Source organism: Oncorhynchus masou, chromosome 18 (assembly GCF_036934945.1).
Source record: "Oncorhynchus masou masou isolate Uvic2021 chromosome 18, UVic_Omas_1.1, whole genome shotgun sequence".
In the NCBI taxonomy this organism is placed as follows: domain Eukaryota; kingdom Metazoa; phylum Chordata; class Actinopteri; order Salmoniformes; family Salmonidae; genus Oncorhynchus; species Oncorhynchus masou.
In genome coordinates, this window is record NC_088229.1 from 44575838 (window position 1) to 44597107 (window position 21270).

Here is a 21270-nt window from a genome sequence, read left to right on the forward strand (position 1 = left end):
ATACACCGACACATTGAGCCCAAAACGGGAGGTTTAAAAAATACTTTCTTAGTCGCCAAAGTACCAGAGCATGTCTTTAAAATGGTTGTGCAGCAATAGGCCCATTACATGCATTTTAATCAAAAACAAAAATGAACTCATGGTATTTGTAGAATCACATATGTTTATGATTATGAAAAGTAATGACGCAATTTAATATACTGATAGCTAGTTTGTGAAGAGAAAACGTGTTGCTGATTCATTCAACTGCAATATCACATATTGATCTGATCAGGATTGTGATCATGTAAAATGCCTCACTAGCTAATGTCTCAGTCTCCATACTGTCTCTAAGTACACATACTGTAAACATGTTAAATCTTATGGACATTAACCATAGCTAATAACCCAATCTCATGGAAGTATTAATATATGAAATGTGAGAAAATGTTTACAAAGCTTGAAATAGGGGCGGCAGGTAGCCTAGTGGTTAGAGCATTGGGCCAGTAACTGAAAGGTTGCTAGATTGACAAGGTAGAAATCTGTCGTTCTGCCCCTGAACAAGGCACACCCACTGAACACGGCACACCCACTGTCCATAGGCTGTCATTGTAAAGAATTTGTTGTTAACTAACTTGCCTACTTAAGTAAAGGTAAAATATTTTTTTTAAATAGAAGAAATGGTCACGTGATAATTTAAAACCAGTGGTGGTGAAGTTCAGTTTTCACCAAGGAAAAAGACTGAACAGAGAAGGGAACATACAGTGTCTTTGAGGCTTTACAAATAGTAGTTCATCTTTATTAATATATTAATATATTTATTAATATACTTTATTCATATTTTTTCATAAAACAAATTTAAGACTGTATCAAAAAATCTGTAAAAACATTAGATTTTTTCAACCATTGTTCCATATGATATAAGATATGAAACTTACATTATTCACTTGTTTTCATCCCCCCCATCGTATTCTTTGCAGTATGCAATATCTTCAGGTGATAGAAAAGTAAAATAAAAATAAATCTCCCTTCCCCCACAAACTATTAAAATTGTCTTTGTTTTATGAAAGCGTGATCATAAATCTAGACAAGCAAAATATAAAATGATTTCCACCCACCCACCCTCCCAAACCAACTCTACTGATAAAACAGTAACATTTTGGAGATCTTCAGTTTCATAGGCACACCATTATGTACATATACTTGCCCCCATGCCTCGTCTCAACTGATAATGACAGAGGCAGGCAGAACACTAACGATACAGTGCAGCAGCAGTGATATTACAGGGAGGGGGGGGTAATACTACAAGCAGGATCAATGAGTTATCCAGCTAACATATTCTGAAATAACTTGTTTTTTGGAAAGATAAGCTTGAAATGGGCATGGTCTAAATGACTCAACAACCAAAAACACATGTCTATGTTTAGCTTTCTTAATGAACCAGAAAATCGATATAATATAAATATATATATATATATTTTTTTAAATCAAAGTCAGCTACCCTACTCATTGATCCTGCTTTGTAGTATACCTCTCTGGTCCAAGGGAGACCTGGTCCCCAAAATTTGCATCAACAACAGCAACAAACAGTTGATCAATCTAGTAGCCTTATTATTTACTTCCGTCAGTTCTCTCTGTTATCTAGTCACAGCATCTCATTGGCCCAGCATTATGGGCCCGAGCCAGCCATGCTTTGCTTTGTCACTACCTTGGCAACCCCGGAATAATCAAAGTCAGCTAGCCTACTCAGTGATCTCTCCGTTTCAGGGACGAGATCAGCAGCAAGTTAATATGCTGAATATAATGTCATTATTACTCCTGTTTTGTAATCCCATTACATCAAGAACAAGTGTGGCTCACTCACTATGAGTCTATGATTTACTTGTTGATCAAGTACCTGTATAGCAGAGAATATTTCAGTCACATGATTTGTTAAAGAAAACATTTTTTTGAATCATGTCCTTTTTAGGCTACCAGTAACAAATTTTTAGTTCTACAAGACACAAAGGGCTAGTTTTATCAAGTGTCTTACACCTGTTATTTTCAAGAGGGGATACAACCGACAAGGATAAACAAATGGTAACATAAGATAAGTTTCCATCCAATTGGAGATAGATTTTCATGCAAATCTATAAAAAAAAATGGCATTAAGGAAACATGAGCAATTTCACATCAGTGGTGTTTTTCTACCAAAATGAACTTGTTGAGGATACAAATCAGTGCGTGATGGAGGAAGTGCACACAAAATGTACTTTTTCGCTTAAGTACAATGTGTTTCCATCGCATTTTGAACTCTATCAATAATTTTGTCCCGAAAACTGTTAAATAGCATATGTACCTTGGTACAGTATGTGTATAGATACAATGCGGGTATGCTGTGCAGGTAGGCTAGTCTACATGATGGGATTATTATGGATAAGAGCGAGAATATTTTTGTCAAATGGCAGTCAAGCATCGATCATCATTGTCATCAGAATAAGACACTCAATATTTATTAGAAAAGAGCATCAAGATCACCATGCACTTTCACCATCCTGTGAAGTTTGTCATAAATGATTTAATCTGTAGCCTAATAAACTGCATGGAGGACCACACACACACACACCATATCATTGTGTGACTCCAAGTTAACATCGATATGATTTATAAAGTGTAACCGAAACTACCTGTTTCGATCACAGCTGCCATGATTTTTATCTTTATTTATACAGATTGACTATACTCTGAGAAAAACTGTGGATGGAAACGTGGCTAGAGATTAAGAGAATAATATAAATGTAGATTATGATGTAAATAAAACATGGTTTTAGTCTGCCGTTTTGTCTTACTCCCTTCTAAAAATAACAGTGGCAAAATCTTAGTAGATCTAGCCCAAAGAAAGATAAAAGCAATACAATGTAATTTGTATAAAGATTCACTTTGTGAATGACAGCCTCCTAGTCTGTTGTCATGGTGACATTTGATCCAAGGCCTCTGCAGCCTGCTCTTCCGCATTTTCATTATTTTCTATACAATAGAAACAGTACATCTTCAAAGATAAAAATGATTATTCTTGGCAAGAACCGATTTAAAATAAGATTATTAAGCTAGATTCGAAAGCACAACTATGATGGACAACAAAAGAAAGAGTGCTGGAGTTTCAAACTGTCTCTGTACAGTTTTCCTGTGCCAGTAGTAGACTTATACAGTACGTTTTCATAGTGGTCGCTCATACAGGTGTGGTCGCCTACTCCATCCATGTCGAAGCCATCTTAATCTACAGTACGTGTGTAAAATCCCTACGTAAATTGTTTTCATACAAACAACTGCTCTCATCCATCCCAAAGCCAAGGCTTTTGAGAGCGTTACGGAGGAACATAGGGAGGTGGTGACCTGTATGATGTCATGTTCTTGGGGCGGGACACTTTCCCCTCAATGGGGACAGTGAAGGGTGGAGGGGGCTGATAGGGGGGTGCATTGGGGTCCTCATCCTGGTAGATGGAGTACTCCAGGAGATCCTGGTTAAGTAGGGTACTGTGAGGGCCAGCCATGTTGGGGTACTCTGGAGGGGGCAGGGGCGGCTTCTCTTCCTGCAGGATTAGGGGGATACTGGAGGGCGGGAGGGATTTGGAGTCGTCTAGCTCATCTGCAAAGATAATGGGCACGCCTTTCTTGATAAAGGTGGCCTGCTCCTCAATGGTCATCTTGCCCTTGCGCTTCTTGCGGTAGCAGACCATTGCGATGACGCCGGCGATCAGCAGTAGTGCCGCCACCACCACAGCCGGGATAACCGTGTGCAGGTAGACATCGTCACTGGTGCTACGACCCGTGCCAGGGGAAGGAGTGGCTGGAGGGGGAACAGGGATGATCACCTCTCCTGGGGGCACAAACGTGTAGGTATGGCACTTGTTGGTGCCGCGAACAGAGATATTGATGGGTTTGAAGTCTGGCTCCATGGCATTGGAGAAGGCCAGAGTTGGCCTGCCCTGGGGGTCTGAGATCTTTCTGCTGAGGACGGTGATCTGGTCCTTGGGACAGGGGCTCTGCTGGAGGCTGTTGTTGGTCCACTCCACCACAATGGAGCCCTTGGTGATGCTCCGCAGGGTCAATGTGCTGGTGTTCCGGTCGCCCAGTGCATATGCCAACTTCTTCGTCAGGAGGATCTTCTTGTGGACGTCGTTGGTCAGTGTATTGGGTTCGCCGTAAAAACGGGCAGCAAAAACGACCGAGGGTTTGTCGTTGACTGACAAACGGTTGACATGGACCTCAAAGGCGTCTATGGTGCTCATGCCTGCCTTGTCGGTGGCCAGCATGAAGTACTCATGTTTGCCCATGTGTTCTCTCTCTGGGAGACCGTAAAGGAGCTGGATGGTGCTGTTGAACTGGATCCAGGAGGTCTCGCTCACCGCCTCGTTGTGGCTCTTCCGCAGAGTCAGACGCAGCTTGTCTGTGGTGCCGTCCTCTTTGTCGAAGAAAGTATCTGGAGGAATCTTCACCTCAAAGTAGGTCCCGACCCAGGCGTTCACCTCGTCGATGGGATTGCGTAACTGGGGCTTCTCGTTGTTGTAGTCAGGAACCGGTGACAAATGGGTGGTGTGTCTGGGTGGCTTAGTCGTGGTTTTAGGTTCCTTAGGCGCTGGAGTGGAGATCTTGGGCTTCTTGGTTTTCTTGCTGGTGGAAGTCTTGGGCCTTCGAGTGGTGCTTGGTGGGGTGGGCAGTGCAGTAGCCTCTGGAATAGCAGGCTGGGTCATAGTAGGCTGTATAAGTATGGTACTGGTGGTGCCCAGGATCCTAGTGGGCTGAGGAACCCCTATAGTAGGAGTGTGGGCTATCTGATCTCTTAGCCTGATAGTGGGCTTCACCGGCAAGGGCAAGGGGCCACGGACAGGGGGGACAGAGCTGTCAGTGGCTAGGGAGATGGAAGGGGATGTGGGGGTAGGAATGATACGAGTAGGGGGCTCGGGATGAGTCGTTGGGGGAGAAGGGAGGGCACAGGAGTGGGGGTGTTTCCCAGCTGCCTCCTGACCCGTTTTACCAAGTGGGGCTTCTTGTTGACGATGTGCCAGCCCACCACTGGGTAGCCTAACTTGAACGACATGGACCCGTCTTTGGCAGGTGATTGGACGCTGTTGATATTCGGAATGTTGGACTGGTCAAGGGCACAGCCAAGCTTCCACGACAACAGGGCCCCATTCTCCACCACCTTCTTGGCATTTCCAGGCCCGGCCATGAAGGCGGACATGTCGAACAGGCGGTTGTTGACGACGGGTACCACCTTCATGTGCTCCAGAGTGACACCGGAAAACGTCTTCATGCTGGCCAGCAGGCCTACCCTCTGCTGGGCGTCCATCTTGGTGAGGTCAGCATCCAAGATGATGGTGAGGACAGTGACGGGCTCCTCGTTGCCGCAGATGAAGGACTGGAGGTTGTTGCTCTCAGCCTGGAGGGCAAAAAGGGCCGGCTCAGTGTCGGCTCGCTCTTCTAGATGCACCTCAATAGAGAAGGCCTCCAGACCATGGCCACTGTTAATCTCAGAGCGGGAGATATGGTGGACACCTTTGTCCTGCTCCAGGGCTAGGCCTTGTAGGATGCAGCTCCCAGTGTCCCAGTGCAGCCAGGAGGGTAAGCTGTCCTTTCCCACCTCAGTTAACTGCAAAAGGAGAGAAGAAAGCTTTAGAGATGAGGGGAAGTTATGGCTCATAGATAAAACACTGAAAAGAGAGGGTGTTTCACACAAAAGGTAGATTCTGCCAATAAAAACTTACCCAACTGTACAGTAATCTTAAGGGTATTATTATAAAAGGGTTTATCATACAGCCCTGAAGATGGAAAACCCAGTCTCACTTTTTCCATTCAATCATTTCATCTGTGTATTGCTGTCTCTACCAACCTTTTGTTGAAGTGAGCAGGAAGCTCTGCTCAGTTACCACCTATTCACAAAATGACAGCAGCCCGAGTCATCACCCCTTCATTTTGAGACATTACGATGTGACAGGATATCATTCCCAATAATACAAGGAGCCAATATTAATCTTATCCCATTCATAAACTCCTTATTGAACAAATTGCACTTCAGTAAAACTCATTCAGCAGTGATATAGTGAGAGAAAAAAACACACAGACATAATATTATGCATAGCATTGCAAATATGTAAATATTTGTATAGTTATTGAGAAGCCAAAGGCTGAAATAAATTGCTGCAACAGAATAATCTGGCCTAGAGTATGTTAAATATCACACAGAAAAATGTGCAGTAAGGTTCAAAATAGCCATACGAGCTGGGAGAAGTAGAAGGGGAAATAGGAAATAATCAAGCGGTTGTGGTTATGTAAAGTTAAGCTTATTGAGTTGGACTACAATACTTCCCAAAAAGTATTGGTTCTCTCCATTCTCCATGCACTCACAGATTTAAGGCCATTTTCTGTTCAGCTGTAATGGCTGTTCCCAATTACAAAGAGAGCTGGCTCTTATGCGCAAGGTAAACTCCTCAAACGTATTTCAGTATAAACAGGAAGACTGGAATAAGTACGGTATTGTGATCAAGCAGTTGGGCACAAAGGATTACAGAAATGAGGTAGAGGAACATACAGAGTAGAGGTCGACCGATTACCATTACCGATTATTGGGCCAAAAAAGCCGATACCGATTAATCGGCCGATTTTTTTTTTTAACATGTGTAATAATGACAATAACAACAATACTGAATGAACACTTATTTTAACTTAATATCAATCAAATCAATTTAGCCTCAAGTAAATAATGAAACATGTTCAATTTGGTTTAAATAATGCAAAAACAAAGTGTTGGAGGAGAAAGTAAAAGTGCAATATGTGCTATTTAAGAAAGCTAACGTTTCAGTTCCTTGCTCAGAACATGAGAACATATGAAAGCTGGTGGTTCCTTTCAACATGAGTCTTCAATATTCCCAGGTAAGAAGTTTTAGGTTGTAGTTATTATAATAATTATAGGACTATTTCCCTCTATACCATTTGTATTTCATTAACCTTTGATAATTGGATGTTCTTATAGGCACTTTAGTATTGCCAGTGTAACAGTACAGCTTCCGTCCCTCTCCTCGCTCCTCCCTGGGCTCGAACCAGCAACACGGCGACAACAGCAACCATGGAAGCAGCGTTACCCATGCAGAGCAAGGGGAACAACTACTAGAAGGCTCAGAGCGAGTGACGTTTGAAACGCTATTAGCGCACGCTAACTAGCTAGCCATTTCACTTCGGTTACACCAGCCTCATCTCGCGAGTTGATAGGCTTGAAGTCATAAACAGCGCAATGCTTGATGCACAACGAAGAGCTGCTGGCAAAACGCACTAAAGTGCTGTTTGAATTCATGTTTACGCGCCTGCTTCTGCCTACCACCGCTCAGTCAGATACTTGTATGCTTGTATGCTCAGATTATCAGATTATATGCCACACAGGACACCTAGATAATATCTAGTAATATCATCAACCATGTGTAGTTAACTAGTGATTATGACTGATTGTTTTTTATATGCTAGCTCGCAACTTACCTTGGCTTACTGCATTCGCGTAACAGGCAGTCTCCTTGTGGAGTGCAACGAGAGAGGCAGGTCATTATTGCGTTGGACTAGTTAACTGTAAGGTTGCAAGATTGGATCCCCCGAGATGACAAGGTGAACATCTGTTGTTATGGCCCTGAACAAGGCAGTTAACCCACCGTTCCTAGGCCGTCATTGAAAATAAGAATGTGTTCTTAACTGACTTGCCTAGTTAAATAAAGGTATAAAAAATATATTTATTTTTTTAAATCCGGAAATCGGGGCCCAAAAGTACTTGAAATCGGCCCTAATTAATCGGCCATTCCGATTAATCGGTCGACCTCTAATACAGAGTCAGGGTCTGACATTAACAATGGTCCGCAGTCAGGCCAGTAAATTTTCCGCGCATTTCTGCTTTCCAGTTCCAACATTTACCTGCCCTGTGGTGGTCTACCATTGCAAACAAATCAAGGCTACATGCAGGAATGTCGTGCTATTTGTATTTGAGATATAGGATGTTCATTCAAGCACCACCATGCTCCCGCGAGCCACAACTTCTCGAGCAGTACAGAAGTTGATACATTCACACAACACATACTGAACAAAAAGAAGTGCCAATCAATCTACTCACTGAGTTTATTTAGTTTAGGGAAAGTGCTTTACAAAAGTTAACCTTCAATAGTTAACATACTAGCAATGTGCTGGCTACTGTTGATAGTCTGCACAAAGATATTGTCACGCCCTGACCTAAGTCCAGTAAGTCCTGTGACTCCTCCTCACACTCGCCCTGATGTGCGTGTCTTCAGTCCGGTGCCACCTGTACTGGTCCCACGCACCAGGCCTCCAGTGCACCTCCAGAGTCCAGTACGTCCTGTGCCTGCTCCTCACACTTGCCCTGAGGTGCGTGTCACCAGCCCGGTACCACCAGTGCTGGCACCATGTATCAGGTCTCCAGTGCGCCTCCACAGTCCAGAGCTTCCAGCGACAGTTCCCAGTCCGGAGCTTCCGGCAACAGTTTCCAGTCCGGAGCTTCCGGCGACAGTTCCCAGTCCGGAACTTCCGGCGACGTATCACAGTCCGGAACCTCAAACGACGGGCCACACTCCGGAACCTCCAACAACGGGCCACAATCCGGAACCTCCAACGACGGGCCACACTCCGGAACCTCCACAGTCCGGGACCTCCAGCGACGGTCCACAGTCCGGGATCTCCAGCGACGTTCCAAAGTCCGGAACATCCAGCGGCGGTCCCCAGTCCGGGGTCTCCAGCGACAGTCCCCAGTCCGGGGTCTCTAGCGATGGTGATGATCCACGGTCCGGTTCTATAAAAGTGGAGGGATCAGCGTAAGGAGGGGGGGCTAGAGGGTCCGGGAGGGTGCGGTAGATGCCCACCCGGAACCTCCCCTATAGGTTCAGGTTTGCGGCCGGGAGTCCGCACCTTTGGTGGGGGCGAGGGGTACTGTCACGCCCTGACTTTAGATATCTCTGTTTTCTATATATTTGTGCATGTGTTTCAAATATTTAACTGTACTAGAGTGTTTAAGGGCGCTAAAAAATGTTATATTGGTTATCGGTACCGTGTTTTTTGGCAAGGAAAATATCGGATATTGGTAATGGCCGAAAGTTTCATATCGGTGCATCCCTAATTTTTATATATTTGCTAAAAAATCTAAAAACCTGTTTTCGCTTTGTCATTATGGGGTATTGTGTGTAGATTGATGAGGAAAAACATGTATTTAACATATTTTAGAATAAGGCTGTAGCATAACAAAATGTGGAAAAAGTCAAGGGGTCTGAATACTTTCTGAATGCACCGGATGTTCATGATATCGCCTCTGGAGAAAACTAAAGATCGTGTTTGTATTTTCAATATGAAGTCCATCAGGACTCTTTCAAGGCCCAGTGGAATCAACATAAGCATTTTCCTGATTAAACTATGCTCCTTTCCAATGAATATTAGAGGGTCTTATTCTGGTGACATGATGATCAATGCTTGACTGCAGTTTGACAAAGAAAAATATTATCCATAATAATCTCATCAGGTAGACTAGCCTCCCTGCACAGCATACACAACTCACATATCTGTGAGCTGTTGGCTAGAGTGTATGTGCCAAAAAAAAAAAAAAGTTTTTAGAATATTTGCATTAAAATGGAAACCTAGCTATAGGTCACCCATATCTATTTCCCTTAACTTTCCAAACATTTATAAAAAAAATCTCTTTCTTTCCATAAAATTTCCTTATCTGAAGAGAAAAAATATGTACACTATAAATCCCTAGAGCTGCAGTTACACAAACGGACAACAAAAACCCTCAAGAAAACCATTCTCAAATCCAGAACCCAGTCAAAACAAAACCATCAAAATCACAGCTCTGTACTCAGGTAAAACATTTTTTAGCCATAAGCACTCACTGAAATGGAACTGTTGCCATATTCTCCTCACTTTCCTCCACCTTAACAGCAGACCCACTAGGTCTACATGCTGCAGGAACTGTCAACAGCTCAACAACCAGAAGGGCCTCCAGAGTTGCACAGCGGTCTATGGCACTGCATCGCAGTTCTAGAGGTGTCACGACAGACCTGTGTTCGATCCCGGTCTGTATCACACAATTGGCCCAGTGTCGTTAGGGGAGGGTTTGGCCATGGAGACTTTACTTGGCTCTAGCAACTCCTTGTAGCGGGCCGGGTGCCTGCAGGCTGACCTCGGTCGTCAGTTGAACGGTGTTTGCTCAGACACACCAGGAGGCTGTTAAGAAGTGCGGTTTGGTGGGTCATGTTTCGGAGGATACATGACTTGACCTTCAACCTCCCAAGCACGTTGGGGAGATGCAGAGATAAGACAAGATCGAAACTGGGGAGAAAAAAGTAAAATAAAATAAAAAGTGACAAAACCGGTGAATCTAGCTTTTCCACCAGCTCCTGATTATCATCACAAGACACAGCTTTGTCACCCCGAAAACCCCAGAGTCAGTCTTCCTGTGAATACTCACTAATGAAACATGACTGGGAAGAATCTCCAAGCTCCCATAAGAATCTCCTCCCTCCCATAACCATGGTCACCCTCTTAGATATCATCCTGACCAACTTGCGACCGATTATGATTTTTCAACGCCGATACCGATACCGATTAAATAAAAGGTATAGAAAGTATATATATATATAAAAAAAAAAAATGGAAATCGGCGCCCAAAAATACCGATTTCCGATTGTTATGAAAACTTGAAATCGGCCCTAATTAATCGGCCATTCCAATTAATCGGTCGACCTCTACTCTGGACGGTTCTGACTTAGAATATGTGGACAACTACAAATACCTATGTGTCTGGTTATACTGTAAACTCTCCTTCCAGACTGACATTAAGCATCTCCAATCCAAAATTTAAATCTAGAAACGGCTTCCTATTCTGCAACAAAGCCTCCTTCACTCATGCTGCCAAACATACCCTCGTTAAACTGACTATCCTACCGAACTTTGACTTCAGCGATATTATTTACTCAGCAAATTGGATGTAGTCTATCACAGTGCCATCCGTTTTGTCACCCAAGCCCCATATAGTACCCACCACTGCTACTTGTATGCTCTCGTTGGCTGGCCCTCGCTACATATTAGTCGCAAAACCCACTGGCTCCAGGTCATCTATAAGTCTTTGCTAGGTAAAGCCCCGCCTTATCTCAGATCACTGGTCACCATAGCAACACCCACCCATAGCACGCGCTCCAGCAGGTATATTTCACTGGTCATCCCCAAAGCCAACACTTCATTTGGCCGCCTTTCCTTCCAGTGCTCTGCTGCCAATGACTGGAACGAATTGCAAAAATCACTGAAGCTGGACACTTATATCTCCCTCTCTAACTTTAAGCATCAGCTGTCAGAGCAGTTTACCTGTACCTGTAAACAGCCAATCTGTAAATAGCACAACCAACTACCTCATCCCCATATTGTTATTTATCTTATTGCTCTTTTGCAACCCAGTATCTCTACTTGCAAATCATCATCTGCACATCTATCACTCCAGTGTAAATGCTAAATAGTAATTATTTTGCCTCTATGGCCTATTTATTGCCTTACCTCCCTAATCTTCTACATTTGCACACACTGTATATATATTTATATATTGTGTTATTTACTGTACATTTGTTTATGTGTAACACTGTGTTGTTGTTTTTGTCGCACTGATTTGCTTTATCTTGGCAAGGTCGCAGTTGTAAATGAGAACTTGTTCTCAACTGGCCTACCTGGTTAAATAAAGGTGAAATATATATATATTTTATAAAATAGCACACAGAGAAGTGTCAGCTAAATCAAAACCTGATGAACCTCCTCTACCGTGACAAAGTACATGTCAGCTAATGGAACAAAAGACTCACAGACAAACTGACTTCAAAAGATCACTTGGGGAAACCAACTAATTTCTCAGAACACAAATAGAGCCTAGCGTATCAGTGTCACTCAACCCAACAAAGAACGTCTCTCCTAAATTGACACATGAATCAACCTTATTCTTAACCTTCAGAGGGTACACTAGATATGATTTCTCTGCCCAGGTCTCAGCTAGAGACACAAGAACCACCTTTCTCACTGGGGAGAACCATTTGCTGGAAACCACTTTCTAGTTTGACAAAGAAAGTCCCCACACAACTAATTATCCTCCCTATCTGGTTTCAAATCAGCACTAATCTGAACATGAGTAACTTCACAAACTGGGGACACCTCAAAACTCTCCTTGATAGCCTCATTAAGATTTTTCTAAAACTTGATTGGGGTCCACCTGTGGTAAATTCAATAGATTGGACATTAATTGGAAAGGCATACACCTATCTAGATAAGGTCCCACAGTTGTCAGTGCAAAAACCAAGCCGTGGTAGAAGGAATTGTCCGTAGAGCTCCGAGACAGGATTGTGTCAAGGCACAGATCTGGGGATCTGAGAAACAAGATTCTCTGGTCTGACACCAAGATTGAACTCTTTGGCCTGAATGCCAAGCTTCCCTATGGTGAAACATGGTGGTGGCAGCATCATGCTGTGGTGATGTTTTTCAGCAGCAGGGACTGGGAGACTAGATGAACAGAGCAAAGTACAGAAAGATCCTTCATGAAAACCTGCTCCAGAGCGCTCAGGAACTCAGACTAGCTTGAAGGTTCACCTTCCAACAGGACACGACCCTAAGCACACAGCCAGGACAACCAGGAGTGTGGAAAAGGTGAAGGGGTCGGAATGCTTAACCTTGTTGATTTGATGATGTTTAAAATGTTTAAGTTGGAATTGGCGCTGAAATAGTGGAGGCAGTGCTCCTGTTGTCTTTGTCCTGACTTGTAGTAATTCCGTTGTTCTAAATCAGTAGTTGCTAGGTAAACTATCAAATATTAGCTTGCTTGACCATGTTGCAGGTCATATAAACTGTTTGTTACTTGCAATTTTTACTTTGTGGACTTCACAGGACAGACGTTGCTCTCTGGTTATTAATGAAGCAGACTTATGTATAGTTTAATTTGTTCTGCCACTGTGTGACTGTTGTCTTTTTATTGTCATGGCCTTATTGTATATCACGCTGGCATATGAACTAATAGATTATAGAGCAAACAACACAATTATCACAACATAGGTTGTAATATGGATTTTTTACTGGCTTGGCTTCCTCTGTAATTTTACCTAGCACTGCTACTGGTCCAGCTCGGTCTCTCTTGACCTTGGTCGGCCAGTCCAAGCGGATTACTATTGTTCAGATGGTGACGAAACATAAATACGTACAAAAAAGGAGAAATACAAAAGGCATGCCCAAACTAAAGACTCAAAAAACAAACTAAAGGCCATGAAATGGCTTGCAAGCTGGGACACTGACTGACAATCATGTTAAAATGGCAGAAAGGGAAATACCTAGTCAGTTGTACAACTGAATGCCTTCAACTGAAATGTGACCTGTGCTAAAAAGGGATACTTTGGGATTTTGGCTATTATCTACTTCCTCGGTGTCAGATGAACTCGTTGATACCATTTGTATGTCTCTGTGTCCAGTATGAAGGAAGTTAAGAGGTAGTTTTGCGAGCCAAGGCTGACTAGTGTTAGCGTGTAGCAACTTCTTCAAACTGCACGCATACACATAAAAATGCTATCCACAAGATCATCGGACTCTGTCCTCATTGCCAAAATCCTAAAGTATCCCTTTAAGTATCCCTTTAATGTAACCTTGGCAACCCTTGGACCCGGCTGATGCTACCCAGGATCAAGTGTGGATGTGTTACCTAGATATGTTACCTAGATAGTGTGTTGCCTACCTGTGTGCTAACACTACACTACCTACTACATAACAATAGCCCCTCTAGTAATTTAATAGGAACGTCTCAGTAATCCTATTTGGTAGTAACATCCTACTCATGAGTGCTTACCTGAACATTACAACTGCCATTCGTCAACCTGGGTGGAATCCTCAACTGGAACCCCTGGCCCACCACCGCTGAAGAGTCTGGAATGCCTACGGGGGCCACCTCTGTGACCGCAGCCAGGGATTCTGGGATACCCATGGAAGGTCCCTCTGTGACAGAGGCTGCAGCATTCAAGTCGGAGAGGACAGAGGAGTGCATGGAGGCTTCCAGGTCCACCAACACCATCTCCCCCAGGCCCTCCACTACCGGTCCCCCAGGTACAGTGCCCTGGACCAGAGTCACCAGGACACCCAGCACCAGGGGAATAGTTCTGCCTGGAGGCCTGGTTCTCCCTACACCTCCATAGTCCCAGCCTCTCTGTTTACAGTGCATAGTGGTAGGCCTATGTGTTCCCCACCTCCTCTCTTAGGAATGTTTCAGGGCCACATGCACTGGAAGTCAAAGTGATGGAATGATGGAGGGTTGTTATTTCTAGATGTTTAATGTCTTTGTTGATAATTAATGAGGTTTTATTTTGTGTTTCCTTTGTTGTTTTCCTCTATTATCCATGAAGAGTCCGTGGCAGGTCAGCCATGTTAGTCAGCCACTGCAAAGAAAGAGAATCTTGTGTAAGAATCTGATAGTTATTTAAATTAATAAACTCATCAAGCATTATTTGCCTCCAAAAGACCTCTCATGCTTGTGCTAGCATGACCTTTTTCAACTGTATAATTGGGTTTTACACATTTTTTAGAGAGTGAGAAAGAACCTTTTGCCAACAATATTTCAATGCAATGGCCCATGAAGTGGGCGAATGTATCAATGACAACAAAACAAACGACTGGGGCAAAACTGAGAGCTAAAACATATTTACGAGTATATTTACATATGTACAAGGTTGTTTTTGCCTTTGTCACAGTAATGATGAACTAGCAATCTAATGGGAGATCTGACTAAATTAACAAACAGAATCTAAAACAATAGATTCAGTACAAACAGGTGCGAAAAAATACAGAAGATCAAGCAAAAAGTAGTATTACGATACTGACTGAGAAAATCGAAAACATTTCAAGTGCCATAATCATTTGCTAAGGGGGTATGTTGATCTCCCACTAATCTCCTCTTTGCATGTCATGGAGTTTTTAGAATAGCAGTTCTCGTGAAATGGCAGACAGAGTCAAAGGTCATTTGTCTTGGTTGTAAGTTTTAATTAGGTGCCCTGGGGGTGGGTAATAGAGCCTCGACTGTGCCAACCACAATCCTGTAGTGCTGAGACAGGCAGCCCAGGGTCGGCCAATCGCCTGGAATCCTAACGCTAAGCAAACTAGGCTGTGAAGTCAGCTCATCAGAACTATAACAGACCATCTTTAGGAGGAACATTTGCATAGAAAAGAGCATTTACATGGCCTATTAGGGAAAATTAGACCTACTCTTTACAACTCTGACAGCTGTTATTGCCTGGTTGCTAATTAAAGGAGAATGTTCAGCACCACAGACATATATATATATATATATATATATTCCCTGGTCTGTTGACTCTGTTCCGCCAGCCCGGCCAACGCTGCTCAGAGGCCAAACGCTGTCATCACATTGCTTTCGCTATCAGATGCGATCGATGGCAGAACCTCAACTTAGATGCAAAGCCAGCAAATCATCTAAAATTAGGGTTAAGTGTTTTCCAAGAGAGCCTTCACTCATAGTGATTCAGTCTACAGTCAAAGATGAGAGCCGATCATTTAAGCATGGAATGAAAATTGTAACGTTTTCGTGCTTTGATTCATTCAATATATCATACCTTTAATCTCAGTCGGGCACCATCTCTTACTTCTACACTTTTTGATGTATGTATATCTTTACAGAGGTAAGTAGAGATGGATATCTTTACAGAGGTATGTATAGATGGATATCTTATTTTTATTTTACCCCTTTTTCTCCCCAATTCTGTGACATCCAATTGGTAGTTACAATCTTGTCCCATCGCTGCAACTCCCTTACGGACTCGGGAGAGGCGAAGCTCAAGAGCCATGCATCCTCCAAAACACGACCCTGCCAAGCCGCACTGCTTCTTGTCACACTGCTCGCTTAACCCAGAAGCCAGTCACACCGATGTGTCAGAGGAGACACCGCACAGCTGGAGACCGAAGTCAGCGTGCATACGCCCGGCCCGCCACAAGGAGTCGCTAGATCGCGATGGGACAAGGACATCGAGGTAGATAGAGATGGATATCTTTACAGAGGTAGATAGACCATTGCCAGCAGCAAGCACTAGTGTTTTTGCCACAGAATGGGATTGTTATGACTAGATCACTATCTGGGTAAACTGGAAAGTTAAATTAAGCCCCATCCATAGGGTTTCTTCGATCGGCACTGTCCTGCATCTAATCTGCCTTGCTGGATGCAGGCACAACACCATATCAAATGCATGGCTTACTCAAAAATGTACCGCTACAAGGCAAGGATACATATTTCCCATTTGTTGATGAAGCATAATTTGAAGCAATTGGCAAGTTCTTAAATCTCTATTAGACTTGTCAGTCTATTAGAGTTGTCAGTCATCTGCTTTTCAACTTGAGAAGATGAATGTTAACCATTTGTTTGACCAGTAGATGGCTTGTTTTTTTTGGCCCACTGATGCTACTCCTTAACCATGTTGAGACATGCAGAAGTAGGCTACAGATCCCAATCAAACCATCAGAGATGATTCTAGTCTGCACTCACCCGATACTCTCCACGCATGAGGCTCTCTCCTCTCTTCTGCTAGGAGACCCTGACTCAGAGCAGTCTGAATAGAAACACAGTTGAGTCACGCTTTCTATAGGTTTCTAAAGCTGCCTCCTTGAAAGAGACAAGGCCAAGCTGGCAAACTGGTAGGGACTACGTTCGAAGAGGTTGTTAAATTCCAAATAAATAGAAAAACAGCCCTAGGCCTACATTATGGACTGTTAGACTCGATCATCCAATTCACTTCCCTTTACTTAAAATGTAAGAGCACAAACAAATAAAACACACCTGTCATTTTTACATAAAAGTGTTTATATTTTGTTTAGCTAATACACCTTGCAATGCTCTACAAAAATCTCTTTGTGCCACAGTATGCATCAAAGTGAGCGCTCTAGTCACTGTGGCCTAGATTCTATCATATTCCCATTTCCTCAACATGATTCAATCATCATGTGTTCAAACCAAGGCTTGATTTCAAAGCCCATTTCCTAAACAAGCAAGACAAGTATTTTATGTGTTGCTGTTCGCACCATATGTAACTACAGTGCAATAGCAAGGAGGTATATAATGCAATCAAAACAAACACAAAAGCAGTGAATATCATAAGGAGTCAGATGTGTCACACCCAATTGTAAAGACTTGAGTAGATTTTAATTAATGTGTCTAATGTGTCTGTCTGTTCTCCTAAAACAAGTGCATCTCTTTTCAGTCGTAGCCTGTATCCAACAGCCATTCCTGAGAACATAGATCATTGACATAGGCCCTAGTTGGAAGCCTCAGTTAGCCAAGATTAGGCCATCTGTTAAACAGCAGGTGCTTTATATTCAACAAAATGCCAAGGAGCATTTCACTATAGAGTAACACACATCCTCATATAATAGGCCTTGGTGATATAGGCCTAAGAAAGAACATCCTCTGGAAGCTTTATAAAATTGATACTTTGAAGATTTCAAGTTTGGCAAAGTTGCAATCAGGGAAAGTTGTAATCTTGAGAAGGTTTGTCAGTCACCAAAATCACAACCAAACTGTGAATATAGATCCTCCCCACTCATACAATAGCATAAAACATCAATTAATCATTTGAATAAGGCCTTGGGGCTGTGCAAATAATTATGTTAGGCCTTCAATGTCTTGCGTAAGGTAAAGCAAATGTTATTACCATGCCAATGGTTTCCTACCTACTGTATATTTGCAGTCAGAATAGTATAGCTCTGTTCATCCCCATATAGAGTGTGTGCTCCATACGGTTCCTACCGAGGAAGAAGAGTTTACATTAAATTCTATGCTTCATTCCCCTTCACAATTATTTGCCTGTTATTTGACCTGTACAGTGGGAAATAATTTAAAACAATAAAAAATAATTGGGCCTCAAATGCAGTGGCATTAAGAGCAAATTTAATTGGCTGAAGTAAAAGATCCCAGAAATGTTCCATACACACAAGAAGCGTATTTCTCTCACATTTTGTGCACACGTTTGTATACATCGCTGTTAGTGAGCATTTTTCCTTTGCCCAAGTAATCCATCCACCTGACAGGTGTGGCATATCAAGAAGAGGATTAAACAGCATGATCATTACACAGGTGCACCTTGTGCTGTGGACAATAAAAGCCCACTCTAAAATGTGCAGTTTTGTCATAACACATCCACCAAAGCAGCCATTGGATAACACATGATCTGAATATTAAATATATCCACTAGACAAGTGTGCCTTGCAATCTCAGATGACTGGATGTTCCATATCCCTCTCTAAGAAGTTAACCAGTCAGACCCCAACCATTGAACAGCTAGCTCGTTGCAGGGCAAGTCATTTCGCTAGCTAGTAGTAAGTAGGCTTATCAATGTTGACCTTGACATAGGGGGTATGTAAGCTACCTTTAAAAGGGGTGAAAGTAAACTAACATTGCTGCGAAATCCAAGCAGCAGTGTCATGTGATTAAAATTGTAAGACAATATAGCCAATAAAACAGAGTTAGAGAGAACTCAACTGATTTAGCGAGTTATTTGAGTTGATCAGGAATGTAAGAATGAATCCAAACTGTTGAAAAACGTTCAACTAAAACGAGAGATTCTACTGGACAAATTAGGGCAAGTCCCCCCCCGTTTCGTTCCATTTGCTTCCGTTTATGAAGCGTTTGGCAACAGAATTGCCGTAATGAATACATCCCAGGTCTGAAAGCCAAACGATTAGCTGTAGGGCGAGACAATGTAGCTAACTAGTCCTAAATTAAATATCTAGCTAGCTAAACGAGTCTAGGTCAAATAAATAAAAACCCCAAGTATGCAAAATATGCGCGCTAAAAATAAGTAGCTAACGTTACTTAAATACGTTCATATTAATATAGCTATCAATAACCCTATATTCACACAACTGGCAAACGGCTAACATAGCTACTAAATTAGGTCATCAATTATTTAACATTGATTTCTCGAAATAGTAGATACACCAAAATAATAAGAATCTGTCATTACAAAGGAGGGCCCTGCCTGCCCCGATTCGCGTGGACTGTTCGCAAGCTAGACATTGCTAACTAGCTAGCTTCCTTTTTAGACTTCAACATTATAACGTTAGCTAGCTAAACACTTGCAACACGTCAATCGCAACACAACCTTTTATCGGCGAAAATGCATTTTCGAACGTGAGTGGATTTGTTTTGGTAGCAAATATGTAATAAATGAGTTGTAATAAAGTATTTGGAAATAATTCCATGCAGATTACAGTGCTCGAGCGAGAGATGCACCTGTTATACGCGGAAAACGGCTCGCGCTTTTAGCCAGCTAGTCGTGTGCTCGACCTAGGTAGGCTCAAGCTACACTAAAACCCTATCTTGCCCAAAGTAGTTAGCTAATTAGGTTAGTTATGAAATCCACGTAGACAATCGATTGAATGCAAAATACGAACGTGTGGCTTATTTTCTCCCGTTTCCATCTATTATTTGGAGATGTTGACGAGAAACGAAGTATGACCACTGTTGTTAACCTTCCGTTGAGAAGATGCAGTCTAATCGAGGAGTGTGCTAGCTAAGTTAGTCTTTAGAATGGATGGTAATGAAAGAGACTAATAATTTAGGAAACAACGTTAAATATGACACTGCTGAATGATACAACTGATTAATTTTGTGAAATAGCTACCTACACTATTGAGAGATGCAGAAGATGAAACCCCAAACTGACCTTGTTATTTTTGGTAAGACATTCCTCTTTTCTCCCGTTCACTTTCTCATCTGTATGAAAATAAAACCAACTCAAAAGCCTACATATCCATCATTTAAACTTATTGGGTGTCACAAGTAATAAAGGAAAATTGGTAGGTCAAACCTGAAAAGTCACCGCTATCCTGCTTAGTTGTCAAGGTATTTTTAAACATCGTAGCATAGTCAGCTGAAAAGGTTACCACTGTGCAAGTCTCCTCCCCCACTGCTGCTCTGCTCTCCCGTCATTTTCGGATCTTCAGGTTGTGGCCATCATTTTTCTGCCTGTAGATGACTCCTCCCCTTTTCAGATTCGCACCCTCATTTGTTTTTGATAGGGCCCAGGTAAAATGGGCCATTCTTTAGAATGGATGGTAAAATGGGCCATAAATGCATCTACACTGAACAAAAATATAAACGCAACATGTGAAGTGTTAGTCCCATGTTTCATGAGCTGAAGTAAAAGATCCCAGGAATGTTCCATACACACAAGAAGCGTATTTCTCTCACATTTTGTGCACACATTTGTATACATCGCTGTTAGTGAGCATTTTTCCTTTGCCCAATTTATCCATCCACCTGACAGGTGTGGTATATCAAGAAGAGGATTAAACAGCATGATCATTACACAGGTGCACCTTGTGCTGGGGACAATAAAAAGCCACTCTAAAATGTGCAGTTTTGTCACAACACAATGCCACAGATGTCTCAAGTTTCGAGGGAGCATGGATGCTTACTGCAGGACTGTCCACCAGAGCTGTTACCAGAGAATTTAATGTTCATTTCTGTACCATAAGCCACCTCAAATGTCATTTTTGAGAATTTTGGCAGTACGTCCAACCGGCCTCACAAACACAGACCACGTGTAATCACGCCAGCCCAGGACCTCCACATCCGGCTTCTTCACCTTCGGGATCGTCTGAGAACAGCCACTCGGAAAGCTGATTAAACTGTTTACACAACCAAAGAATTTCTGCACAAATTGTTATTTTCCCACTGACTGGATGTTCCATATCCCTCTCTAAGAAGTTAACCAGTCAGACCCCAACCATTGAACATCTAGCTAGTTGCAGGGCAAGTAATTTAGCTAGCTAGTACTAAGTATGCTTATCCATTTTGACCTTGACATAGGGGGTATGTAAAATAACAAGCAGTGGGAAAATGCTTACCTTCGATGGCCACTGGCACTCTGGAGAAGTGTATTCTTCACGGATGAATCCTGGTTTCAACTGTACCGGCCAGATGGCAGATAGCATGTGTGGGTGAGCGGTTTGCTGATTTCAACGTTATGAACAGAGTGCCCCATGGTGGCGGTGGGGTTATGGTATGGGCAGACACAAGCTATGGACAATGAACACAATTGCATCAGATCAATGCCAAGATCCTGAGGCCCATTGTTGTGCCATTCATCCGCTGCCATCGCCTCATGTTTCAGCATGATAATGCATGGCCCCATGTCGCAAGGATCTGCACACAATCCTGGAAGCTGAACATTTCTCAGTTCTCCCATGGCCTGCATACTCACCAGA

The 21270-nt window shown here is 42.7% G+C and overlaps 1 pseudogene; it reads right to left on the reverse strand.

Annotated features, from left to right (window-relative positions):
• Window positions 1-762: 762 nt before the first annotated feature.
• On the reverse strand, window positions 763-19988 carry LOC135504679 (dystroglycan 1-like; annotated as a pseudogene).
• Window positions 19989-21270: the final 1282 nt, after the last annotated feature.